This window comes from Pleurodeles waltl, chromosome 11 (assembly GCF_031143425.1).
Source record: "Pleurodeles waltl isolate 20211129_DDA chromosome 11, aPleWal1.hap1.20221129, whole genome shotgun sequence".
Classification (NCBI taxonomy): Eukaryota; Metazoa; Chordata; class Amphibia; order Caudata; family Salamandridae; genus Pleurodeles; species Pleurodeles waltl.
The window spans coordinates 209,932,784-209,957,439 of NC_090450.1; positions in this window are offsets into that span (position 1 = coordinate 209,932,784).

Genomic DNA, 24,656 nt, shown 5'->3' on the forward strand with positions numbered 1-24,656 from the left:
ATTCATAGTAATTGCATTTCCTAAATGCCAAATTTTAGTACAAGACCGGAGGCTCCTATTATACGTTCTTTTCTTACTTAAATAAAATATAGCAGCCAAGAAAACTACAAATCCCAGAAACCCTGGCAAAAAAACTACCACCTTACATCACAAAGGGAACAATCAATAGCACGTCGAGCATGGGCACAACTATCTTAACTGAGAGCAACAAGCCCTCTTTTCTTGCTGCTCACAGTCAAGATAAGTACTCTGCTCGTCATTTCTTATTTGTAATTTACTTTATTTAATTGTGCTGATATATTTACATGCTTATAATTGATGGTATACGTTTATTTACCATTCGCGAGCCTGGCGCTCTTCACCCTCCTTTCCCGAACATTCGTAATGCTTGTTTTTCATTTCTGAGGCACTCCGCCTCATTGGGGTCCTGGTGTGGTGTTCTGTTGGGCCGCTCATGCGTTCCTGGCGCTGTGCCTCTGACTTGTTTGTCTTTCCTCAAGAAAAGGGCCAATTCCTTCCGCCTTCATTGCAGCATGTTTCCTCAAGAACTGAGGGGGTTCCCAACCGGTTGCCTGTCTTCAGTTATTCCGCCTACGAACACGCCGTCTCCAGCCCCTTGGGATTCCCCTCCTCAGTTAACCCTTGCCTGTCGGGTTTTTCTATAGGGAAAGTTTAGTTTTGGTTATTCCTTTGTTTTTAGTCCAGTTGTTTTGTTGTTTTGAAATAATTTTGAGTTAAAATATTTTCTCTTGTTATTTTAATATGTCTGGGGATGAGCAGGGTCAGTCTTTGAAGGATAATTTAAAATCATTTATCAAAGACTCTGTTCAACATGCAGTTTCAGTGTCTATACTTGACATTTCAAACAATTCCGAAGCCTCTTTATCAAAATTGTTACAGGCCTCTGACGATGTTCCTTCAAAAAGAATGAAATGTTCGGCCCCCTCCTATGTGCCTTCCAAAGGTGTTTATATTAAATTTGGTCCTCCCACCTGAGAGGCAGATTCTTCGGGGCTCCCTTCTTCCCCCCTTAATATCCTTAACCTAAGACATACGGACAGTCGTGGGAATGATATTCTAGACTATGTTGCATCTCGTTCGTACATCAATGATGATATCTCTGATCATGGGCCTTTGGAAAAAATGCGTGAAATTTCTCCCAGTGCAATTTCATTCATTTCATTGTCTGATGATCTTGTTGACCATTTTGGGTAACCCATGTTCGACCCTATGTCGATTTACCACCTTAATTCTCCTGAGTGGTTCCCTTCTGACCATGTGTCTTACTATGTATCATTTTATTTGAGACATGCTTTGGATAAGTCCTATAGAAACAAGTTGAAATAAGAGTGCCCTAGACCTTCCCATCCTTCCAAGGTGGCTGATACCTCCACTATTGACCGCAACCTGTTGCTATTCTTCACTAAGTTTGGGAAGGATCCCAAGAAAGGGGTTGATAAAGCCTGGGCTAATTGCCAGGACAGACTTCTGGACCTAGTTGGTCCTTTACCTAGGATTTTGGATTTGGCCAAGGAGGCAAGGATGGAGGGGAGCCAAGTAGACACTGAGGATCTTTCGAATTGGGCGCAGAGAGCAATCTGCGTGCTGGGCAACGCTAATGCCTATCTTTCCCAAGAACGACGCACGAGTCTTCTTTCAAAGAAGAAGGTCCTAGAGCTGAAGGTCTTCTTTTCAGAGACTCTTTTATCAAGGAAATGAGTAGATATGTGTCTACCTTTGCTTCTATTGACAGAGATCAATCTTCTATGAAAATATTTTTTTCCCAGCGGGTTTTTGGCAGGCCCGGCAAAGGAAGGGGTCTATTTGCCAGCCGGTATACATCAACAGGGCAATACCTCAACAGAGGCTCCTTCAGTCAAGGCCCCCAACAGGATTGCTACCAAGGTTACAAACCCCAGTTCAATCCCCGACGTGTCCATGGAGGCCGCAACTGGGGATTTAACTCCAAGGGAGATCAACTTGAAGGCAAGAACTTTCAGTTATGACCTTCCTCCCGTAGGAGGCAGACCAGCAAACTGTTTGAATGCTTTGTTATCTCTCACTTCGGATCCTCAGGTTATTCAAAGCGTCCAGGGGTATTGCATGGAGTTATGTCAACAGCCTTTTCAGAATCATCTTCCCAAACCTCTTCAATTTTCACAGGATCAATTCCTTCTGGTTCAAGGGGAGGTGCAGGCTTTATTAGCGAAGCACGCAATAGAAATGGTCACTTTCGACCCTTCAGGGTTCCTCAGTACTATATTTCTCGTCCTGAAAAAGAACAACAAACATCGACCGGTCATAAACGTAAAACTCTTCAACAATTTTTTAGTATACCACCATTTGAAGATAGAGACTATCCTTCATCTCAGGGATCTGCTGCTTCAGAGCGATTGGTTGGACCGTCTAGACCTTTAGGACACGTACCTCACGGTTCCCATTCATCCCTCATACAGGAACTTTCTTCAATTCCAATGGGAAGATTGTTTCTTTCAGTTCAGAATGCTGCCTTTTGGTCTTTCCTCAGCCTCTTGGTACTTTACCAAGCTTCTCAAGCCTGTAATAGCCTTCCTCGGAGGTCAGGGGTCAGACTCATAGTTAATCTGGACGATTTTCCTATTATGGCTCAAGACAGATCTTGCCTCTTGATTCACCTGGATCTTTGTCAGAACCTTTTGTTAAGTCTGGGTTTTCTCAGAAACCCTCAAAAGTCAATCCTCATACCTTCACAGTGACTTAAATTCCAGTGGCTCATAATAAACACAATTGATTAGATTCTTCAACTCCCTCGACAGAAGGTGGATTTGATAAAGAAGGAAATAAGCCATGCTTTATCTATCCGTCTCTGTTCCCTCAGATTGATAGCTCGCTTGGTGGGCCTTCTTTCTTCCTCCATTCAGGCCATTTTTTGGGGCCTCTTCATTACAGAGCTCTACAAAGACTAAAAATCTGTCACCTTCGCAAGGGTCTAGCTTTCTCAGACCCAGTCATTCTTGATTCCAAATCCAGAGAAGAACTTCTTTGGTGGCTCAGTTACTTAGATGCTTGGAATGGGAGAACGATTTTCTCTGCCGCCCCAGAATTGTCATAGAGTCAGATGCAAATCTGACAGGTTAGGGCACAAGATGTGGTCAACTCTAGACTGGAGGTTTATGGTCCATTCAGGAGTCAACACTGCACCTCAATTGTTTAGAGATGCTTGCAGGTTCCTTTACCATCCAGTCCTTTATTAAAGACAGGGTAAAGTGCACAGTTCTCCAGAAGATGGACAACCTGTCTGCAGTCAGGTACATAAACTGGCTGGGCGGTACAAGATCTAAACCTCTGGCGCTATTGGCCAGAAGCCTTTGGGAATTCTGTCTCCAGAGAAACATCTTAGTCAGGGCAGAATATCTCCCAGGCGAACTGAGGCCCATATTTATACTTTTTGACGCAAAACTGCGCTAACGCAGTTTTGCATCAAAAAAATTTGCGCCTGCTAACGCCATTCTGAAGCGCCATGCGGGCGCCGTATTTATTGAATGACGTTAGCCGGCGTTAGCCGGCGGCGCCGTCTGGTGTGCGTTAAAAAAAACGACGTACACCAGGCAGCGCCGGCGTAGGGGAAAATGGAGCTTGGGCGTCAAGAAATGGGGCAAGTCAGGTTGAGGCAATTTTTGCACCTCAAACCGATTTGCGCCATTTTTTTTCCACTCCCAACCCCCATAGAAATGACTCCTGTCTTAGCAAAGACAGGAGTCATGCCCCCTTGCCCAATGGCCATGCCCAGGGGACTTCTGTCTCCTGGGCATGGTCATTGGGCATAGTGGCATGTAGGGGGGCACAAATCAGGCCCCCCATGCCACAAAAAAAAATAAAAAAAATACTTACCTGAACTTACCTTAATGTCCCTGGGATGGGTCCCTCCAGCCTTGGGTGTCCTCCTGGGGTGGGCAAGGGTGACAGGGGGTGTCCCTGGGGGCATGGGAGGGCACCTCTGGGCTCCTTCAGAGCCCACAGGTCCCTTAACGCCTGCCTTTTGCAGGCGCTAAAAAACGGCGCAAAAGCGGCCGTACGTCATTTTTTTTGACCCGCCCACTCCCGGGCTTGATTTTTGCCCGGGAGTATAAATCCGACGCACATGCCTCGGAGTCGATTTTTTTGACGTGAACCCCTACCTTGCATCTCATTAACGCAAAGTAGGTGTCCACGCAAAAAAATGACGCTAACTCCATGGACTTTGGTGCTAGACGCGTCTAACGCCAAAGTATAAATATGGAGTTAGTTTTGCGTCGAAATTGCGTCAAAAAAACGACGCAATTCCGGCGCAAACGGAGTATAAATATGCCCCTGAATGTGGTGGCCGACTGGTTTTCCAGGCATATTTACGACTCAAGCGGTTGGCATCTTCATCCTTCTGTTTTCAATCATCTTTCTTCTATCTTTGACGTCATGTCAATTGACATTTTTGCTTTTCGCATCAACACCAAGCTTCCTTCCTTCTTCAGTTCGTGGCCGGATCCTCTAGATACTGCCACGGACGCGTTCCTTCAGTCATGGCCTTGTTCCCTTCTCTATGTGTTTCCTCCATTTCTGCTCATTGCCTGGATTCTAGCTCAGGTTCACAGACAACAATCCTCCTTGGTCCTGGTCACTACTTTTTGGCAGTCCCAGCCTTTGTATCCAACCCTATTGGAGCTAGTATTGATTCCTCCTTTTCACGATCTGCTCTTGAACCCTCAGGATCTTCCTCATAGCCTGGTTTTAGAGAACTCCATCCATCTCATAGCTTTGAGAGTTTCAGGGCTTCCTGGAGAACCCCGGGAATTTCAGAAGAGGCTGTCCACTTTATCCAACAGTCCTGATCTCCAGGCACAACAAAGGACTACAGGTCAGCCTGGTTGGCCTGGTGTAGCTGGTGTTTGGACAAGGATTCAGAGCCCCTTTCTGCAGATGTAACATTGGTGGTAAATTATTTTGCTTCCTTGGCTTCTCAGGGTAGAGCTTATTGTACCATTAATATGTACAAATCTGCGATCCCTTCGGAAACTGTCAGAGTGGACGGAAAACCTATTGGCGATTACCCGTTGGTTTGTCGACTTTTAAAGTGAGTACGTTTTGCTAATACTCCGGCTCCTAAATATAACCTTATGTGGGATGTTAATGCTGTACTTTGCTCTTTTATTGCATCGCCGGATAATGCTGACTTATCACTCAAACATTTGTCTGCTAAATTGCCAATGCTTTTGTGTTTGGTGTCTATAAAGTGAGTATCTGATGTTAAAGCTTTTGATGTTTCCTCTTTTCGATACTCCACTTTAGGTGTTTATTTCCAAGTCAATAGGTGTACTCAGACTAATTTATCATCTGTGCATTACCCTTTTTTCCCCTCTCAACCTGAATCGTGTGTTGGTAATTGTTTAAAGACATACGTTTCCCGAACTGCAGATCTCAGAAGTATCTCCTCTTCCCAATTACTTATTTCCTTTCAGAAACCCCATAAGCCTGTGTCGACTCCTACTTTGGCCCGCTGGGTTATTTGGCTCATGTTCCTGGCTGGTGTCTCTACCCTTTCCTTTGACGCCCATTCAGTGAAGGGGGCTGCGGCCTCTGGAGCCTTTTGGGCAGGGGCTGGTTTATAAAATAATCTCAGGTCTGCAGATTGGTCAAACGTTAACACGTTTGTAACTTTTTATTGTAAACCTCTTGATCATCCGTTAGACAATGTGACATCTTTGCTTTGAACAAGCATAACATGAGCCTCCGGTCTTGTAATAAAATTGCGATTTTCCTAGCCTTGGTGTCTGAAAGGCTAGATTCTATTAAAGACACGATGGTGAGTATTATCCCACAGCAGTTGCATTAACCCTCCCTGTTGTTATTTCCACAGTTCCTCTGTCTTCAACCAGCTCAGCTGCGTCCAGTTAATTCACACTCAGGTTCCCCTTATCCGGTTCCTCCACTTCAAAATTCCTGGTGGCCAGTTTCTCCTTTTTCGTTTCTGATGGACTCCTTTAAGGATTTCTTACCCACCTTATTGACTTTGTATTTAGTTCTTATTTGGCTCTCTGAATCTTCTCCTGACTGACTCTTGCAAGAAAAGAGGGCTTGTTGCTCTCAGTCAAGATAGTTGTGCCCATGCTCGACGTGCTATTGGTTGTTCCCTTCGTGATGTAATCTGGTAGTTTTTTTTCCCAGGGTTTCTGGGATTTGTAGTTTTCTTGGCTGCTACATTTTATTAAAGTAAGAAAAGAATGCATAATACTCACCTCCGTGTCTTTAATAAAATCTAGCCTTTCAGACACCGAGGCTAGGAAAATCTCAATTTGCGTTTAGGAAATGCATGATACATGTGCACTAGTAATCGCAAATAGGTATTCACTATTTGTGATTACCTATTTAAGAAATCACAATTTGCGATTCCCTAAATGGGATTGCACTTTCAGGAAATCTTTGTTTTAGCAATTCCTTGAAATTGCACTGTAAATGCCTTTCATACATTCTGAAAGGCATTTTTGTTTTCGCAAACGGTAGAATTTTGCGATTCGCCCCGTTTGCGAATGCAACATTTTTTGATACATCTAGACTCTGGTACTTAGCCTCAGAGATTCTTGTTTGAAAGACTCTGCTGCTATCACCAGGAGACATAATTCAATCTTAAACTCAGCAGACTGTCCTTTGCAAAGAACTCTGCTGAGATTACCATCACACCTACACCCAGGAGCCTTTCCTTCATGAAGGGGTCCCGCTGCAGTTACTGACAGAACATAAAGCTTGTAACTTGCGTACAGGAAGCTTTCCTTTGTGTAGGGCCCGCTTGAGTTATGACACGACTTACACCATGTGACCTGTCGTTTCTGAAGGGCCGGGCTGCAGTTACTGACCCAACATATAGCTTGTAATATACACCCAAGATACTGTCCTTTGTGAAGGACCTGCTTCATTTATCGCCAAGTCCTATATTGTTTAACTGACAATTGCTTCTTGAGTGAAAGGCTCTGCTGCGTTTGCTATCAGTTACCTATTATAACAAGCATTTGCAATGCAATAGGTCTCGCATTTGTGACAGATAGAGATATTGAGGTTGTAAATTACAATAATGCCTTTTACCTATGTGTTTTGGTTTGGAGTAATAATAAGCATATAAAAGGGGTCAGGCTCGAGAAAAGGGTCAATTTAGAGTTCATTAAGGCTAGTGGTATTTGCCGAGTAGCTGTGCACATTCAATAAAGGTGCAACTGACAGGGGCATAGCAGAGGCCCCCACAGCCCCTGGGTTGCGGGGGTGGCAGGAAGCAGGTTTATCCATACTGGAGAGAGCCCCCTCAGCCCCTACTGATGTGAATGTGGAGGGGCTCTTCAGCATAGGTTGCTGGGGCAACATCAGAAATCCACCTTTGTTTGGACGTGAACTTTAATCCCACTTCTTGCACTCTTTTCAACACTTATTCGACAGTGGAAAAAACAGCCTTTGTTACACCTGATTCATTCCCAATTCAGGAAAAATAGGAACGCTTCACACATTTTTGCCATGTAACAGAAATATTTTATCTATTATTTACTTGGAAATGAGCTGCATGCAATGTTCTTTCAGCTGAACAATTTCTTGAAAAGAGAAAACAATCAAATGGTAGATATGCATTTCTAGATTGAGATGAGGAAAAAGGACAGTCTATAAATGTCTTCAGACCCCTGCTCTAGGGAGAAACGTGCCTCTTCTGTCTGTTGAAGATAGAAATATAAAGCGCTTGAATATTTTGTGAAGAGGATACAACTTTATTTTGCCTCCGCAGTTAGGATTTCTTTTTTCATGTCCACATTTCCCTTTTATGCAGTCGGATTTGATTAGAAAGTTTCTGTACCACTTATTTACTGTAGAGTGACACCTGGCCTCTATGATACAATGTTGCCAGTATGCAGCCAGAGGGTCGGGCACAGCCCAATAGCATAAATAAGGGTCCAAGGATCGCTCGTGGTCTTTTTTTGGGTGATACTAATACCAAGCGAGTGTGTGTGAGTGATCAGCAGTCTTGAGTGTGTGGCTTAGGTGTAGGCCAGCACATCCCGGTCCGACCTCCACAGTGGCAACGAGGCCGGTCTTTTGTCCCCCATGTGGGAGTTCCTGCCTCTCTGCAGGGTGTGCAGAGAACTGTGCAGCCCTGCCTTTCCTGCTGCCGTGTAAAGGTGGGAGTCGCCCCGCCATGTGGCGCGATGGCCAGTGCTTCGTGCTGCCCAGTTTCAATCCTGCAAGAGCTCAGTGGACGGAGAAGAGCAGCGCTTTCATTCTGCATTTTGCGGCACCCGAGTGTGCCTGCCCAGCCACCTACTGGACTGCTGTGCTGCAGACCGAGACTTGCCGATGCACGTGGCCACATGTAACCCCCAGCAGGAAGACTCCCCCACATCAGACGCAAGCCGCAGGTAAGAGCGTTTGCCTGTCGGTGCGCCACTCTAGTGCCACGCTTGGCCTCCGTCAGCCTCCCCAGTGCCCTCGCTGCCTGGACATGTGCAGGCGTGTGAAAATGTGGACAATGAGAACCTGGTAGAAGAAGAAAAACAAGCATTTGGAATGCAATAGTCTTGTGTTTGCTCAAGTTAGAGCTCATAGCGTTGTGAGTTACTGACTGGACTTTTATTGCCACACAGACTGAAAACAACAAAAGGAAGAGAGCGAGGGTGAGCTGGCCCTGGAAAAGCTCCCCTCTGTTGTTGGTTTATGTTTACAGAGGGAGCTGGTGGGGAGGAGGGACTGAACAAGCACCCACACTGTTGAGGTGAAACAGGCAAATGCCCAAAAAACAGTCCCTTACAGAAGACATAGCGTAATCACACAGTACTTTGTGCTGCTCCCAAAGTGAAAAAAGGCATGACAAAGAGACAAACTGACCACTAGCAAGCAAAGATATTTGAAGGACACTACAACTAACAAATCAGAACGCTGGAACTCTATTGTATACTTTAGTATACAGCAGGCCGAACGCTAATGATCGACTTAAAAACATGGGCCATTCCTTTGTGAAGGATTCTAGCGCTGTAATAAAAAAAAAACATTTCTGCAACACGCTGCATGACACGGTTTTGCCAATGCAATAACAAATATAAATTGGTCTGCTTCTTAGCTCATATGTAAGCAAACATTCCTAGATCCTGGACTTACAATACATTCAAATGTAACCACTGTTGTTGCTCCCACTAACAAATAATACATTTTTAACCTAACTTTACATTATTCCGTTTATCTGTCAACAACAGTCAATACAAAACAAATTATAAAAGCTCAAAAGAATGTTCCATAATGCCATATGTATTCAAGTGTCTCAGTGTTACGTTCATTTGTTGCACTACTGTCATTAACTCTGTAAATATTTCAAATAATCAAGATGTTACATGCAACCCAACATGTAAAGCAATATAACACATATAGTTGTTCGTTTTGTTTGACAAACACATGCTGCTCACCTTGCCACACTAATGTTAGAAGCCAACGTACACCATTTTCCCGATCTCAGGGAGTCATTGGGTCCCTTGCTGGTTTTCTCACCTGGGATGATTGGCAGGTCACTGGAGCTGTTGTCTCACAGCTGTGCATAAATAAACGTTGACACACAGCAATATTCCTTAGGTGAATTTATTGCTGTTTAGAACAGGACCTATGGTTTACTGTGGCATTACATAGTTACATATTTCCATATATAACTGTTATGGCCCACAATATCAATAAAACCATAATACACGGGGTTCTGCAATAAATTATAATTTACACCTAATAAATTCATATAATCATATCTGCTATGAGAGTTGTCCATCGCCACACTTTACAGCCAAAATACCAAACTTAACCATGTGAACAGACATGGAATAAATGAAGATATCTGTCAAACAATACTGGACAATTTTAGAGGGCTTCACTAATTCATTTACTGCAGGTCCCAAATATCTATATAAACTAATCACTTCTTACATCTAACATAGACACTCAGATATGGGGTGATAATTTAAATGTTAATCCTTACAGACCTTTCTACTTCTCTCTTCCTACAACCATGCCGGCTTATGACCACAACTTTACATAAAATCTCATATTGGACAACCCAGGGCAGTGCAGGCATCACACACAGCATGGAAACACTTCCCACATGGAACAAGGACTCTGTGCACTATTCCACTGTTAACTAGTGCTAAAGTGCATGTGCTCTCTCCTGAAAACATGGTAGAATTAGATTAGACCCAATTGACATATGTAATGTATCTGTAAGTTCCTCCTAAAGTGTCACTACCGGTACTTAGGGCCTCAATCAATCAAATATTTTTTAGAGCACACTACTCATCCATAGGGTCTCAAGGCGTTGAGGGGTGTGTCCTCAGAGTTCAGTCAAAGAGCCAGGCTTGAGGTCCTTCCTGAACTGAGGCAACAATGGCAACTGTCTGAGGTGAAGAGGTAAGGTGTTCCAACCGTTTGCTACCAGGTAAGTGAAAGATCTTCCTCCAGCCGAGGACTTCTTTATGCGGGGTACGTTGGCAAGCGACTTCTGGGACGAGCGGAGACGTCTGGAAGGGGAGTACCAGGTGATGCAATGGTTGAGGTAGCCTGGTCCAGTGTTGTGGAGGGCTCTGTAGGCATTTACAAGGAGTTTGAAGTTGATCTTCTTCTCGACCGTTACCCAGTGGAGGTCTTTCAGGTGTTCTGTGATGTGTTCTCGGCAGGGGATGTTCAAGACGAGTTTGTTGCAGCTTGCTGAGGTTCTTCTTGGAGGTTCCAGCATAGAGGGCCTTGCCATAGTCAAGCCTGCTCGCGATTAGGGTATGTGTTGTGGTTTTTCGGCAGTCAATTATTATCCATCTGAAAATCTTCCGTAGGAGTGTCGGAGGGCGTGGAAGCAGGTGGAGGCAATGATGTTGATCTGTCTGGTCACGGTGAACGTTGAGTCGATGATGCCGCTGAGGTTTCATGCGTGGTCAATGGGGGCGGGGACCTGCCGAGTGTTGAGGGCCCCCAGGAGTAGCCCCAGGCTGAGGAGGAAGTCCCAGGATGAGGATATCAGTCTTGTCAGAGTTCAGCTCAAGGCAGCTCTCCCACATCCAGGTGGCGACTGCTTCCATCCCATTCGTGAAGTTCTTCTTGGCTATTGAGGGGTTCTCAGTCAAGGAGATGATTAGCTGGGTGTTATCAGCATAGGAGAGGATGTTCATACCGTAGTTCCTGATGATAGGGGCGAGTGAGGTCACATAGATGTTGAACATTATGGGCCTCAATGATGATCCTTGGGGTACTCCACAGCTGATGTCTGTAGGTTCTGACAGCTGTGGCGGTAGCCTGACTTTCTGTGTTCTGCCTGTCAGGAAGGAGTGTATCCATCGAAGGGCCTTGCTGTGTTTACCTGCAGTGTAGATGCTAGCGCATAGGGTGCGGTGAGATACAGTATCGAGGGTGGCTGAAATATCAAGTAGGATGAGGGCTGCTGTTTTCCCGCTATCAAGGATGGATGGGGTGTCCTCTGTGGCGGCGAGCAGGGTGGTTTCGGTGCTGTGGTTAACTTTGAATCCTGATTGGGAGATGTCCAGGATGTTGTTTTCCTCAATGTGTTGGTGTAGCTGATTGCTTTCTTGGCGACCTTAGCTGGGAAGGGCAGCAGCGAGATGGGGCAGTAGGTTTTGAGATCCGTTGGGACGGCTGTGGGTTATTTCAGAAGTGGGCTGATCCCAGCATGCTTCCAGTCTTCAGGGAAGGTTGCTGACTCTATGGAGCAGTTGATGGTCTTTCAGAGTTCGGGTGCGATCAAGGCCCTGGCATTGTTCAAGACGTAGTAGGGGCAGGGGGTAGTAGGGGCTCTGGAGTGGTTGCTGCTCTTGATGGAGTGAGTCTTGTCTATAAGACTTTATATGTTTTATAAGTATAATTTCCAAATGGGAACAGGTAACCAGATAATGCTTGTGTCTCTGAAATTGCAAAGAAAAATCCTAACTTTTGGTGAAGCTAGAATTTAAATTATGATTTTAAATAAGCCTCTTTTAGAAAATTGACACTTTCCTGTCTTAACCATTTAGTGTCTGCAACCTGTCCCTGGGATACATGACTAGATGTAGTTGGCAGTTGGGCTTTGTGTTTTACACATAGACAGCTACACACAGTGTGGAAATTAGGTGTGACAGGATGGACCATCACAGGCAGGAATGGAAGGGAGGATGTGTCCTGTCTCCACACAAAGGGCTGCATAGCCCCTGTAGTTATGCTGGAGCCAGGGCCAGGAAGGCAGGGCATCTGTGCACTTTAAAGGGATGCCTTTAGAAGCTTCTCCTCACTTCAAAGACACAACTGTGTATAAATACTGGAGTTCAGACACTAACTCTTCAATACACTTCTGGACCTGTGGACAATCTGCCAGGAAGAAGGACGTCTGTGCTGCTGAAAGGACTGTCACCCTGGTGGATTGCTGCTCTGAAGGAAATACTGCCCTGCTATGCTGACCTGCTGAAACTTAATCTTAAATCTAGGGCTACCAGAGTGAAGCCACGGGCTAGTCTGCTGGTCCCCTGAACTGAGTCTCAGAGACATAAAGGGCTCCCCAACCTCCTGCATCAGCCTCTGGACACAACTGATATGAGTTCCTGACTTCCAAGTGGTGCCCCTAAGGTTCCTGACACTTGGGCCAGATTTATACTCTGTTTACGCTGAATTAGCATAATTTTTGTAATGCTTATTCAGCGCAACTTAACTCCATATTTATATTTTGACGCTAGACTAGTCTAAAGTCAAAATATTGGAGTTAAAGTCATTTTTGTGATGCGTGAACCCACCTTGTATCTGTGAGATGCAGGATGGGTGTTTCCCATCCAAATAATTACTCTAAGGCCCTAGCGCCTTAGTTATGCTTCTGCGCAAAAATGGTGCACGGGAGGGAGGTGTGCCTAAATAATGTTGCTAAGCCTGCTTAGTGCCATTATTTAATGCCTCGGTCAGGGCAGGCGTTAGGGGACCTGTGGACCCATTTCCATGGTCAAACACCATGAAAAGAGCCCACAGGTGCCCACCCCAAGCCACAGGAACACCCCATGACACACCAGAGGGACACCACAGGACCTCCCAGGTAAGTAGGGTAAGTAGAGGTAAAAATTTAATTTCTTTTTTAAAGTACTATTGGGGGCCCGAAATGAGCCCCCATACATGGCACCGGGTGCAATGCCCAGGGGACCCTTATTCCCAGTGCTTGCCATTGGGGTGGTGGGCATGACTCCTGTCTTTTATAAGACAGGAGGCATGTGGTATGGATGGTTTTACATCAATAAATGACGGTAGAGTAATTATTTTTTACTCTAGCAAGCCTAATGTCATTTTTTGGTGTTCCCATACCGCCACCCACACCCGGTTCACATCCTTTTCCATGACGTTAGCCCACCCTTTATGCTGGATTGTTCCATTCCATACATTTAGTGCCCGGCTGGGGTCTTGGAATGGTGCAAGCCAGCGCTATACTTTTTTACGCAAAACTGCGTTTGCACAGTTTTACGCTATAAAGTATAAATCTTGGCCTTGTGGCTCAGCCAGCTGAAATTGAGCTTTTGGGCTCTTCGCAACCACTTGCACAGAGAACTTGTCACTTGCACAAAGATTTAACGTGAAGCATCGCCAGCCTGTCCCTTCATGCTACATCATCAACAGCTGTGAGGACGGCCAATGCAAAGCTCTAGCAACACCCATCTGAAACACCTGGCCTCCTCTTTGCGCTACGCCAGCAGCCTCCTGCAACACTTTCCCTGTTCCTCACAGCTTCCTCTAAAGGGAACAGGACTCCTGGTACATATTTGAGAAGGTAAGTGTCAGCAGGCCTAACCTGGTGGCTGTAGCCAACCTGCGATCCATTGTGGTTGTCCTGAAAGTGTGGCTTTGACCCGGTCCTATGGAATGAGATATCCAGAGTTGCTGCTTTGTGCCTTTAAGCACTATTGCACTATTGTTGCTCAAATCTTTCCAAATTAATATCTCTGGTTCAACTGATTAGATTTTTGTCATTTTGGTCCTGTTTTATTTATTAAATTTTACTTTACTTTACTAACTTGGTGTGGGTACTTTTTGTGATATTTTATTTCATTTCATTAATGTTTGAAGTGCTGCACAAACACTTTACACATTGCCTCTAACTGCTGACTGCTCCGTGCCAAGCTGGCAGAGGGTTGAGCACAGATTAATTTAGAGTTGGCTTGCGCTTCAACTTGACAAGGATTGTTGTTGCTACATGACCAGGGCCAACCCCAGTCAATTTCTCACACTACTCACGAAGGTAAGTGTTTCAGCGCCCCACATAGTAGAACTTGCACTGACGCCATCGGGCCCTCTGGTTGGCGTAACAGACCTAGAGATGCCCACAGTAAAAGGGAAACAATAGCGTGGCGATAATACTTTAAGGAATAAGCGTGCATGCATCATGGACTCCACCAGCTGTAGACCTAAAAACGGCAGAGATGGGTTCGAAAAGCCACTTGTGTTGGAGCATATAATAGAGGAGCTCACCAAAAGATTGCGCCCTATCGAAAGTTTCCTAAAAGCTATAGAAGAGAAACTGGGAGGGCTCACTCAGCATTGTAAGCACAATATTATTTCACAAAGGGATGCCTCCCCTCAATCCCAATTTCAGCCGCAGCCCCAATCCAGAAACAATCCTACAATGCTAGTGGCAAAGGACAGGGTCCTTTTACATCCTGCGGAAGTTCCAACGTTACTTGGGGGGGTGCTATACCCATATCTGCCAAGCCGAGGAGGGCTCGACCAGGGGGCCGGGACGTACTTCAGTGGAAGTTTGTCTTAGTGATATAGCCACCATTAATCAGGGAACTTCTGGTGCTCCTCCAGTAATCAACCCAGCGACCAAGATGCCTAAAGTGTCCAACGCTCGTATGTATCGAACAGCAAGTCAAACGGGAAGACGCTTGGCGATGGACCTAGAGTCAACTAGAGCTAGATCCATCCCCCACGGAGCCGAGTCAGAGGTCTTACACCTTCCCCCGGAATCCTTCCGATCTGTGTTAGTAATTACAAATGTTCCTAGCAAATAGTATTGAGACCTACACCAAATTGAAAAACAAGGTAATTCACTGGTTGCATGCCAATGGTAAATTTCCATTTTTTATGGTACCTTCGATACTAATGGCGAGGAGGGTAAGTTGGGTGGGCCTGCTGAACAAGTCTTGTGAGGGTGATAGTATTGTTATAAACTTTGATTCCCTTGTTCTGGTTAAGCAGATTTTTTCAAACCTCTGCAGAGCTATCTCCCTAATTGGAGGGGCCTCCTTGTGCAGACTTCCAGTCTTTTATCTCCAAGCATGCAATCCCGCCTCTAGTGGCTTGATACTTGGCCCCAGAGGTCCTACTAGTTCCCAAGTGCAAAATGTGCAACAGTTTGAATGTAGGCAAATTTCATTCTTCCTCTCAGATGTAGATTGACTCAAAGCCAAAGTCACACAGGGAACTTCTGGAATGGGGGGCCGAGAGCAGCCCCTGGGTTGTGTGACGCTACTGGAGATAGAGATGTCTGGGGTTCTAGAGTGGGCAGCCCAGAGGTAGAGGTAATGGAAAATTCGACCCCTGTGAGTCCCACGCAGACTACATTACAAGCTCAGGTTGACATGCCAGTTACTGTTATCAGCTGGAACACAGCCGGTCTTAAAACCAAAATGTTCACTCCAGACTGGGGTTCCTTTATAGATGAACATAGGATCTGCCTGTTCCAAGAGACATGGGCCTTGGAGCCCAACCACAGACCTAGTTTCAAGGGTTTTTGGGTTCCAGCACGTAAGGTGTCCTCCGGAAGACCCTCTGGCTCCTTACTTATTTGGATTAGTAGTTCTCTCAAGCGTTAGGTTAGGGAATTGGATATGGGCTGTGCTGATTTACAAGGCATATTATTGACTACCCAAAGAGAACAACCCTTATTTTTGGCAAACATTTATAGCAGGAGTGTGGGCAGTAATCGTGCATCTGATGTTTTAACTGTTTTAGATAATATTTTACCCAGTAGATATAATATTCATCACATTCTAATTGCAGAAGATTTCATTGCTACTTTTGAGTCCGATCCATTGGCTCAAGAGCTTTACCAAGAAAAGGAGACTTTTAGGGGCATCCTGCAATTAGCTAAGAATAAAAGAAATAGATTGAGCAGAGTGGCTTATCAAATTGTTGACATTACACTTGCTTATGGCCTTCCTGCATGCAATGGGCACTCCGGCTCAGATGTCAATCCCTCTCCCACCTTTAGACGTGGTGTATATAGGAGCCACATTGATTATTTTCTAGTAGATATTCGTTTGCGGGGGCACATGCTTGACATGGTGGTAAAGAAACATGAAGAAAGCAACCACAACCTGTTGATTCTTTCTACTAGGGTTCTGCTGCTTATAATAGGGGCCCCTTCTTCTTTGATCAACATCTTATCATGACAAATAACAAACGGAATGTCAAGTGAGAAACCATCAATTTGCTCAACGTGCACCATTTCAGCTATACATAGCTTATTGGCCGATCAAATGGAACTTATGTTTCAATCTGGTGAGGATGAAAGAAGGCTCTAGGCCGATCATTTGGAATTATTTAATTCCTTAAAAGAACGTTTTATTAAAGAGGCTGCTGCCAAAACGAGAATTAAGTGCAGTGAGAGGTGGTATAATCGATCATGCAGAGAAGCCAAGCACAGATTATTGAGGGACCTGAGAAGGGGCATAAGAGAGCCAATAAAACAATCAAGGGAGGACTACAGGTTGGAGCTATCTAAGGCTCGAAGAAGTTGGGAAGATAAACATTGGTTTGCTCTTCTGGAGGCCGCAAGAAGCAATGATGCCTCCAAGTTTTGGAAGCTGGTTTCGAATGACAACGGTAACCCTGCCTTGTACATTCATTCTCCCCATAGTATGGGCCAAACATTTTGGCTCATTTTACTCAGGGAACAACAAACCAAATTTTATGGAGCTAAACATTAACAGGGAAATTAGTGCTCCTCCAATTAAGTTTTCCCTAGCTGAGACCAAGGCAGCAATAGCATCCCACAAGTGAGGTAAGGCCCCGGGTCTTGACAAATACCTGGTGACCTTTATAAATCAAACCCAGATATTTGAGCTCTGTACTTGAAGAAGGTTTGTAACGCAGTGGCTGCAGGTGCAGCTATACTTTGTACATGGTGAGGAGTAGAGATAGTCCCTCTTTTTAAGAGAGGTAATCTCTGCGATCCCTCCAACTATCGATTAATAAGCCAGTTTGACAACTTCCAAAATATTTTTGCGAAATTAATTGCTGAGAGGAGGGACATTTTTGATTTACAGGCATGCTTTAGACCCGCAGTCAGTACAATTGACCAAGTTCTGAGGTTTTTGGCAATTAGATGGAGGACTGTGGACATCGGTGGAGGATACTGATATAGCCTTCATTGATCTCTGTGCCGCCTTTGATCTGGTACCCAGATTTAAATTATGGCTGACACTGACTAATATGGAAGTCCCCAGAGGCATTTTGAAACTTATTGTTTGACTTCATGAAAGCACCTATACCTGAATCAGAAGTGGTAAGGACGGCAAATTAACAGATCTAGTTACCATAGAGAGAGGAGTGAGGCAAGGCTGTGTTCTCGCCCCTACCCTCTTCCTTTCACATATAAACAACTATTTAAACAACTGTAATCATGACTCACCACGGTTGGCAGGCCAGAAAATCTCAGGGTTGCTCTGTGCGGATGATACCATCATTATGGCAAAATCACCCATGGGCCTGCAAAATCTGGTCGACCAATTTTGTCTATTTTGCAGAGACTTCAGTCTGGCGGTTAATGCCGGGAAAACAAGTTCATGATTTGTAGCTCGGGAAAGAAGAAAGTGAAAGCTAGTATATCAATGAACTCCATCCCATTGGAAAGGGTCAATTAGTTTGTCTACCTAAGGATCAGACTGATGGATTCAGGCAGATGGGATGCACATATTAGAAAAGGACTATGGTGGTCATTACAACCCTGGCGGTCGGTGTTAAAGTGGCGGTAAAACCGCCACCAGGTCGGCGGAAACAAAAAAAATGGAATCACGACCATGGCGGAAACCGCCAACAAAGACTGCCACTTTAACACTCCGACCGCCACGGCGATACAAACAAACACTGCAGCGGTAACCGCCAACAGACAGGCAGAAGACAATGTACCAGCCAATGTATTACAAGGGATCATTGTAGCCTGCTGTATGCTTCACAACTTGGCTTAGCGACAACAGGTGCCTTTTCTTCAAGAGGATGGTCCAGATGGAGGTCTTGTGGCAGCTGTGGAGCCTGTGGACAGTGAAGACGAAGAAGCAGAAGAATAGGATATCGACAACAGAAACACAGTGATTCGTCAATACTTCCAGTGAGACACAGGTAAGAAGACATCACTGCCTGCTACATCTGATTCACTTGTTCTACCTCTCATCTGACTGTCACTTTCACCCAGTGTATGGACCCTGAGCTGTCACTTTCCCTTTCGATTTCACAGGTGTGGGTCCCAATGTGTGACATCTGCTTTGTTTCCTCATGGACTAGAGCTGTGTGACATAGGTATGTTGACAATACAATGGATATTGCATTTTTCCTCAGTTATTGCAAATACACATTTTCGAAAGCACAGACGGACTCCAGATAGTTTTGTGATTTAAGGGGTGTTTATTTAAGTGCTAAATAGTGGAGGGGGTTTGTAAAATGGTCAGGGGTGATGGTGGAGGAATGTCCATGGCAAAGTCCAGTCTATTAGTCTCACAGGTGCATTGTCCAAAGGGTCATAAGAAGTGGGGCTTGGGCAGTTGATGGATGGACAGGGTGACAAAGTGGGACAAAAGAATGACAATCAGGGTGGTCTCATTTCTTGGGGGGGGGTCTTGGTATTGTTCTTTGTCTTTGTCCTGGATCTCAGGGACCGCTTGCGGGGTGGTTCTCCATCTGCAGGGGGTAGGGTGCTGGTGTCGTTGTCCTGTAGTGGTGCCTCCTGTCCACTAGCGCCAGCAGAGGTGGTGGGCAGTTCATCGTCCAGGCTAGTGTCAGGGGCCCCTTCTTGTGCCACAGTGTCCCTCCTGGTGTTGACGAGTTCCGTCAGCACCCATACAATGGTGCCCATGGTGGAATTGATGGCTTTGAGTTCCTCTCTGAACCCCAAATACTGTTCCTCCTGCAGCCACTGGGTCTCCTAAAACTTGGCCAGTACCTTTGCCATCGTCTCCTGGGAATGGTGGTAGGCTCCCATGATGTTGAAGAGGACCTCGTGGAGAGTGGGTTCCCGGGGCCTGTCCTTCCACTGTCGCACAGCAGCCCTCCCAGTTCCCCTGTGTTTCTGGGCCTCTGTCCCCTGAACCGTGTGCCCACTGCCACTGCCCCCAGGTCCCTGCTGTTGTTGGGGTGGTGGGTTAGCCTGGGTTCCCTGTAGTGGTGGACACTCTGCTGCTTGGCGTGTCCTGGGGACAGAGGTATGGGCCCGCTGGGTGGGTGCTGTGCTGGTGTTTCCAGAGGTGGGAGGCTGTGTTGTGGCTTGTGCCAGTGTGAGGGGGAACCGACTGTCCTGAGGTCCCAGATGGGCCGGGCTGGTCATCTAGATCCAGTTGGACAGAGCTGCTGTCATCACTGTGGGCCTCTTCTGTGGGGGGAGTGGACATGTCTGGAAACTCTTGTCCGGTGACGTTGGGTAGGGGTCCTGCAGGGGTGTAAAGGCATGATTATTGCATCTGTGTGTGCCATGGTGTGCAATGGGTGGGTGACCCTGTACCCCAGTGCTTGCAATCTTGTGTAGGACCTTGTGTGCTAATTGTTTCGGGTTGTGTGTGGGTATGTGCAGTGGCCATGCATTGGTGATAGGTGTCCATGCTTTGGTGTTGCATGCAGGGCATGGTGTTGGGATGGGTGCGTTGTGATAGTGGGACATCTGCGAGGAGTTGGAGTGATGGGGTGAGGGCGAGGGTGGGGGTATGTGATAGCATGCAGATAGGGTGGGGGATGAAGTAGTGAAAGATTTGCCTTACCAGAGTCCATTCCTCCTGGAACTCCTGCGAGGCCCTCAGGATGACGTATAGCCAAGACCTGATCCTCCCATGTTGTTAGTTGTAGGGGAGGAAGTGGGGGTCCGCCGCCAGTCCTCTGCACCGCAATGTGGTGTCTTGAGACCACGGAACGTACCTACCCACGTAGGTCATTACACCTCTTCCTGATGTCATCCCGTGTTCTTGGATGCTGTGCCACTGCGTTGACCTTGTCCACGATTCTGCGCCATAGCTCCATCTTCCTAGCTATGGTGGTGTACTGCACCTGTCATCCGAATAGCTGTGGTTCTACCAGGATGATTTCCTCCACCATGACCCTGAGCTCCTCCTCAGAAAACCTGGGGTGTCTTTGGGGTGCCTTGGGGTGGTGTGGGTGATGTGTGAGGTGGTGTGTGTTGTGATGTGTGAGGGGATGTGTTTGTGTGTGTTGTGTGAGGTGTGTGGATGTTGTGTGAGTGATGGTGTTGAGTGCCTGTAGATGCTAGTTTGTTGATGGTGGTGTCTCTCTCTGGCCGTCTGTCGCAATTGTGGTCGTAGGGGTTTGTGGGTGATGTGGATGTGTGTTTTATATTGTATTGAGTGTGTGGGAGTGGTGTGTGTATCAGGTGTGTGTATTTCTATTTGTCCAATGCGGTTGTGTTTTGTAAAAGTGTGTGTATTTTGAGCGCGGCGGTGTGTACCGCCAATGGAATACCGCGGTTGAAAGTCCACCGCGTGGATTCGTGGGTCGTGATAGTGTGGGCGTATTCCTGTTGGCGTGATGGTGGAGGTTTTGTTATCGCCAGTTTATCACTGACCTTTGGTGTGGCGGACTTGTGTGGGTGTCTGGATTTTGGTGGATTCCGAGCTGTGGTTCGTAGTAGCTGTGGCGGAATTTCGCTGCAGCAGCAGTGTGTTGGCAGGCTTCTGCACGGAGGTAAGAAGCATTTACCGCCAATGTTGTAATGAGGGCCTTTATGCCAAAGAGGGGGGGCTTTGGGCGGTAAAGCTGGAGATGTCGCTAGTCCTCCATTAAACCCCATTGTAGATATATATAAAGCTCGGATAAGGGGAGCTGCTTTGTATGGAGCAGAATTATGGGGTTCCTATAGACAAATGAAAGAAAATGATTTTATTAGCCACATAGCCAGGATGGGGAATGGTACCCCAATGATCCCCTTAGATTAGATCTTGGGATGCATAGCATCAAAAATGTAGCGGGTCTGAGGCTCTCCTTATATTGGATCCACCTCTGGAGGACAGAGAACTGGAACCCTGTCGTGAGGAAGTTTAAGATCTACTAAAGAACCAAAGTAGCTGGAAGAAGGTCAGCTGGCTGAAGTAAATAAAATCTGCCTGGGATGAACTGCGTTTCCCCCAATTTTGGGAGAGACCCGACTTGATCCCAGCTAACGCTATTACATTAGTCAAACTGAGATATTGGGGAAAGGCCAACGAACAGATCCTCCACAGAAATGGGGTTGGTCGCTTAACGTCAGAATGTATGCTCGACAAACAGGAGCCATGGCCTGAACAATTCTTCGACCTGTTAATATCCTCCCATGCCCGTTTCTCATTTCTCCCGCTTAGATACGGCACCCTACCAGTCAATGCTTTTACTGCCAGGTGGTCGCTGAATAGCCCTGAGGACAACAAATGCAAAATGTATAAACTATGCATAGAGTCAACTGAACATCTATTTTTTTTCTGTCCTTTATATAAAATTCCCAGGAAAAAATGGATCATTCCTCTCTGTAAGGCCCTGTTTTTATACAACCGTGCCAACGCTTACAGAATTTGTAAATATGACTCATCTACATTAGTAGTAAGCTCAGTTACTAATTAACTGCAGTCTGGTCTATTAGCCGCAGGGCTAACACAGCACTGGGGCACAGTACTTAGCCTGCAATGCTTACGTAAAGAACCTCGTAGCTATGAGGCCTTGATAGGGACCTGGGACTGGCCCTTTCATCATTGAATGGGAAACATCCTTCTCCTACCTTTGTTACACTACTATTCACTATAGTCGTTGCCAGGAACGATCCCATAGGCTCCATCGGAGTACAATCTTTTTTTATGGCCCATGTTTCTGTGGTGTTTTGCACTGTGCACTTTCTAGTTAGCTTTTTTTGCACTTTATAGGTGTGAGCCCCATCACAATTTAGAGTTGCTAGCTGTAATGTGTTCCTCCTATCGTATTTCTTTTGTCTGTGTGCTCATTCCAATTCGAAGCTGCTAGTTGCATTAAGCTATGACATATGCCTCTTGCTATATTTTGTGCATGTCTTTTGATGATCCGTCTGTGTTTAAGCTCTGTGCCCCTTGAATATAATGTCCTGTCTCTCATACGTTTTGCCAGCTTGACCTTGCTAGTAGCAGGTCTCTTTTGTCAAAGTTTGTCATTTCAAGTATTGTGAAACTGCATCAATGTACACTGAAAATTTAGCATTCTAGACCTTGTGTCGGATGACTTGCCTTCATTTCTTGATGACTGTATTATTTGGGAAAAGCTGAATTTATGTTCATCCGTCTCGAATTGCCAGCTTGATTAATATTTGTATAATTTTAATTTTGTGGGGCTGATTTTTGAGTTGCTTTGGCACCCAAATGCAAAACAATGAATTCCTCCTTCCGATTGTCCAACAGATCTGCAGTTATGAAAATGGACTTATAAAGCTTGCAGCCAATGGGAGAATTGAAGCAATTTGCTGATATCCCAATCTGCTGGTACTTTAGTGATGGTTTTACAATAATTTGCAAGTACAGTGTTTTTATTTCCTCATTTAAATTTCTGGTCGTCGTACTGTCAACTCCTTGCTAAAAACTTTGCACTGATTGCTATATGGACTATGGTGGATTATTGCAGGCCCTGGCCTATGACTAGTTCTTCCGTTCCCAGTAACTATGGCATCAGAGAGTTATTTCATGCAAATCTTTTTTTATCTAAGTGTGGTACACTTTAAAACACAATGATAATAAATGCACCTTTTTCTTATTGTCTTATTGTTCTATCTCTAAACTTTCATGACTTAGGCCCTCATTCTGACCTTGGCGGGCGGCGGAGGCCGCCCGCCAAAGTCCCGCCGTCAGGTTACCGTTCCGCGGTCGAAAGACCGCGGCGGTAATTCTGACTTTCCCGCTGGGCTGGCGGGCGGTCGCCTTCAGACCGCCAGCCAGCCCAGCGGGAAAGAGGCTTCCACGATGAAGCCGGCTCGGAATCGAGCCGGCGGAGTGGAAGCTGTGCGACGGGTGCAGTTGCACCCGTCGCGTATTTCACTGTCTGCGCAGCAGACAGTGAAATACATGTAGGGGCCCTCTTACGGGGGCCCCTGCAATGCCCATGCCATTGGCATGGGCACTGCAGGGGCCCCCAGGGGCCCCGCGACCCCCCCTACCGCCATCCGGATCTCGGCGGTCCGACCGCCGGGATCTGGATGGCGGTAGGGGGGGTCGGAATCCCCGCGGCGGTGCAGCAAGCTGCGCCGCCGCGGAGGATTCAATGGGGCGGCGGTACACTGGCGGGACCCCGCCAGTGGTGCCGGTCCGACCGCGGCTTTACCGCCGCGGTCGGAATCCCCATTGGAGCACCGCCGGCCTGTCGGCGGTGCTCCCGCGGTCCTCCGCCCTGGCGGTCAAAGACCGCCAGGGTCAGAATGACCACCTTAGTGTCCAAATAAAGTATGATTTGAACACAATTAAATACCACAACCAAAAGATGTTATCTGTGAAATGAGATGTCCTCCTCTGGCCAAAGGGCAGAAGAAAATAACAAAATATTAAGTAAACGATTTTATCTAGGCTGCACGAGAAATTGCACCAATGGAGGATTACTGGAAGAGCCTCTAATAGCTTTAAATGGTTAATAAAAACAGCTGAAAGCTGCTGGTGAGTCACATTTAGACAGTAATTAATAGCTATAATATACTTTTATCGGAATATCTCCAAAGAGAGTTGGTATCTCATTTAACATAAATCACTTTTGACCCATGTGATTTACTCCGAGTGAAACAGGTCTGTTCGATTACAAAAATCTATCAATCAAGTTTTCCTCCAATTTGTTATCTAATATTACCGTTTTAAGCAATTTAAAAGCCCAACAAATCACTCCCCAAACTAAAAGAAACATTTAATGCTCATAAGGAAATTTAAATCAGCTCATATTTTATTTTCAAATGAGCATTATATATTTGCTTGTATTGTATAAGCTCATTTTTATTTTCGAATGAGCACAGTGTTTTATATGCACATTACCGGATAATCTACAAAGGTCAAGCAATGTTATCATGTCACTCTTCAGTGTTTATATGACAGCATGAATTTTATATAAAAGCTAAGGCAGAAAGAGGACACAACTTGTCACTAAAGTGTGTATTGCTGGGCAAATGTGTTTATTATTTTATCCTAAGTAAATTAATAATTATTCATAAATGCACATTTTACAACACAGCTTTGCAGTCCAATCTCCTCCAAATAGGACCTAAGCAAAATACCTGTGCTAAAAAACAAAGGGCCCCATTTACACTAAGGTTTGCTGCGGCAAAATTTGCAGTGCCGGACTGCGTCATTTCAGAAACTCAGGGATGCTCTGTATTTACTTGAATACAGTACACCCCTGTGTTTTCCCTAGTACTGACGTTAGCTGCCAAGCGCCAATGCAGACACCCTTGCACCATTGTG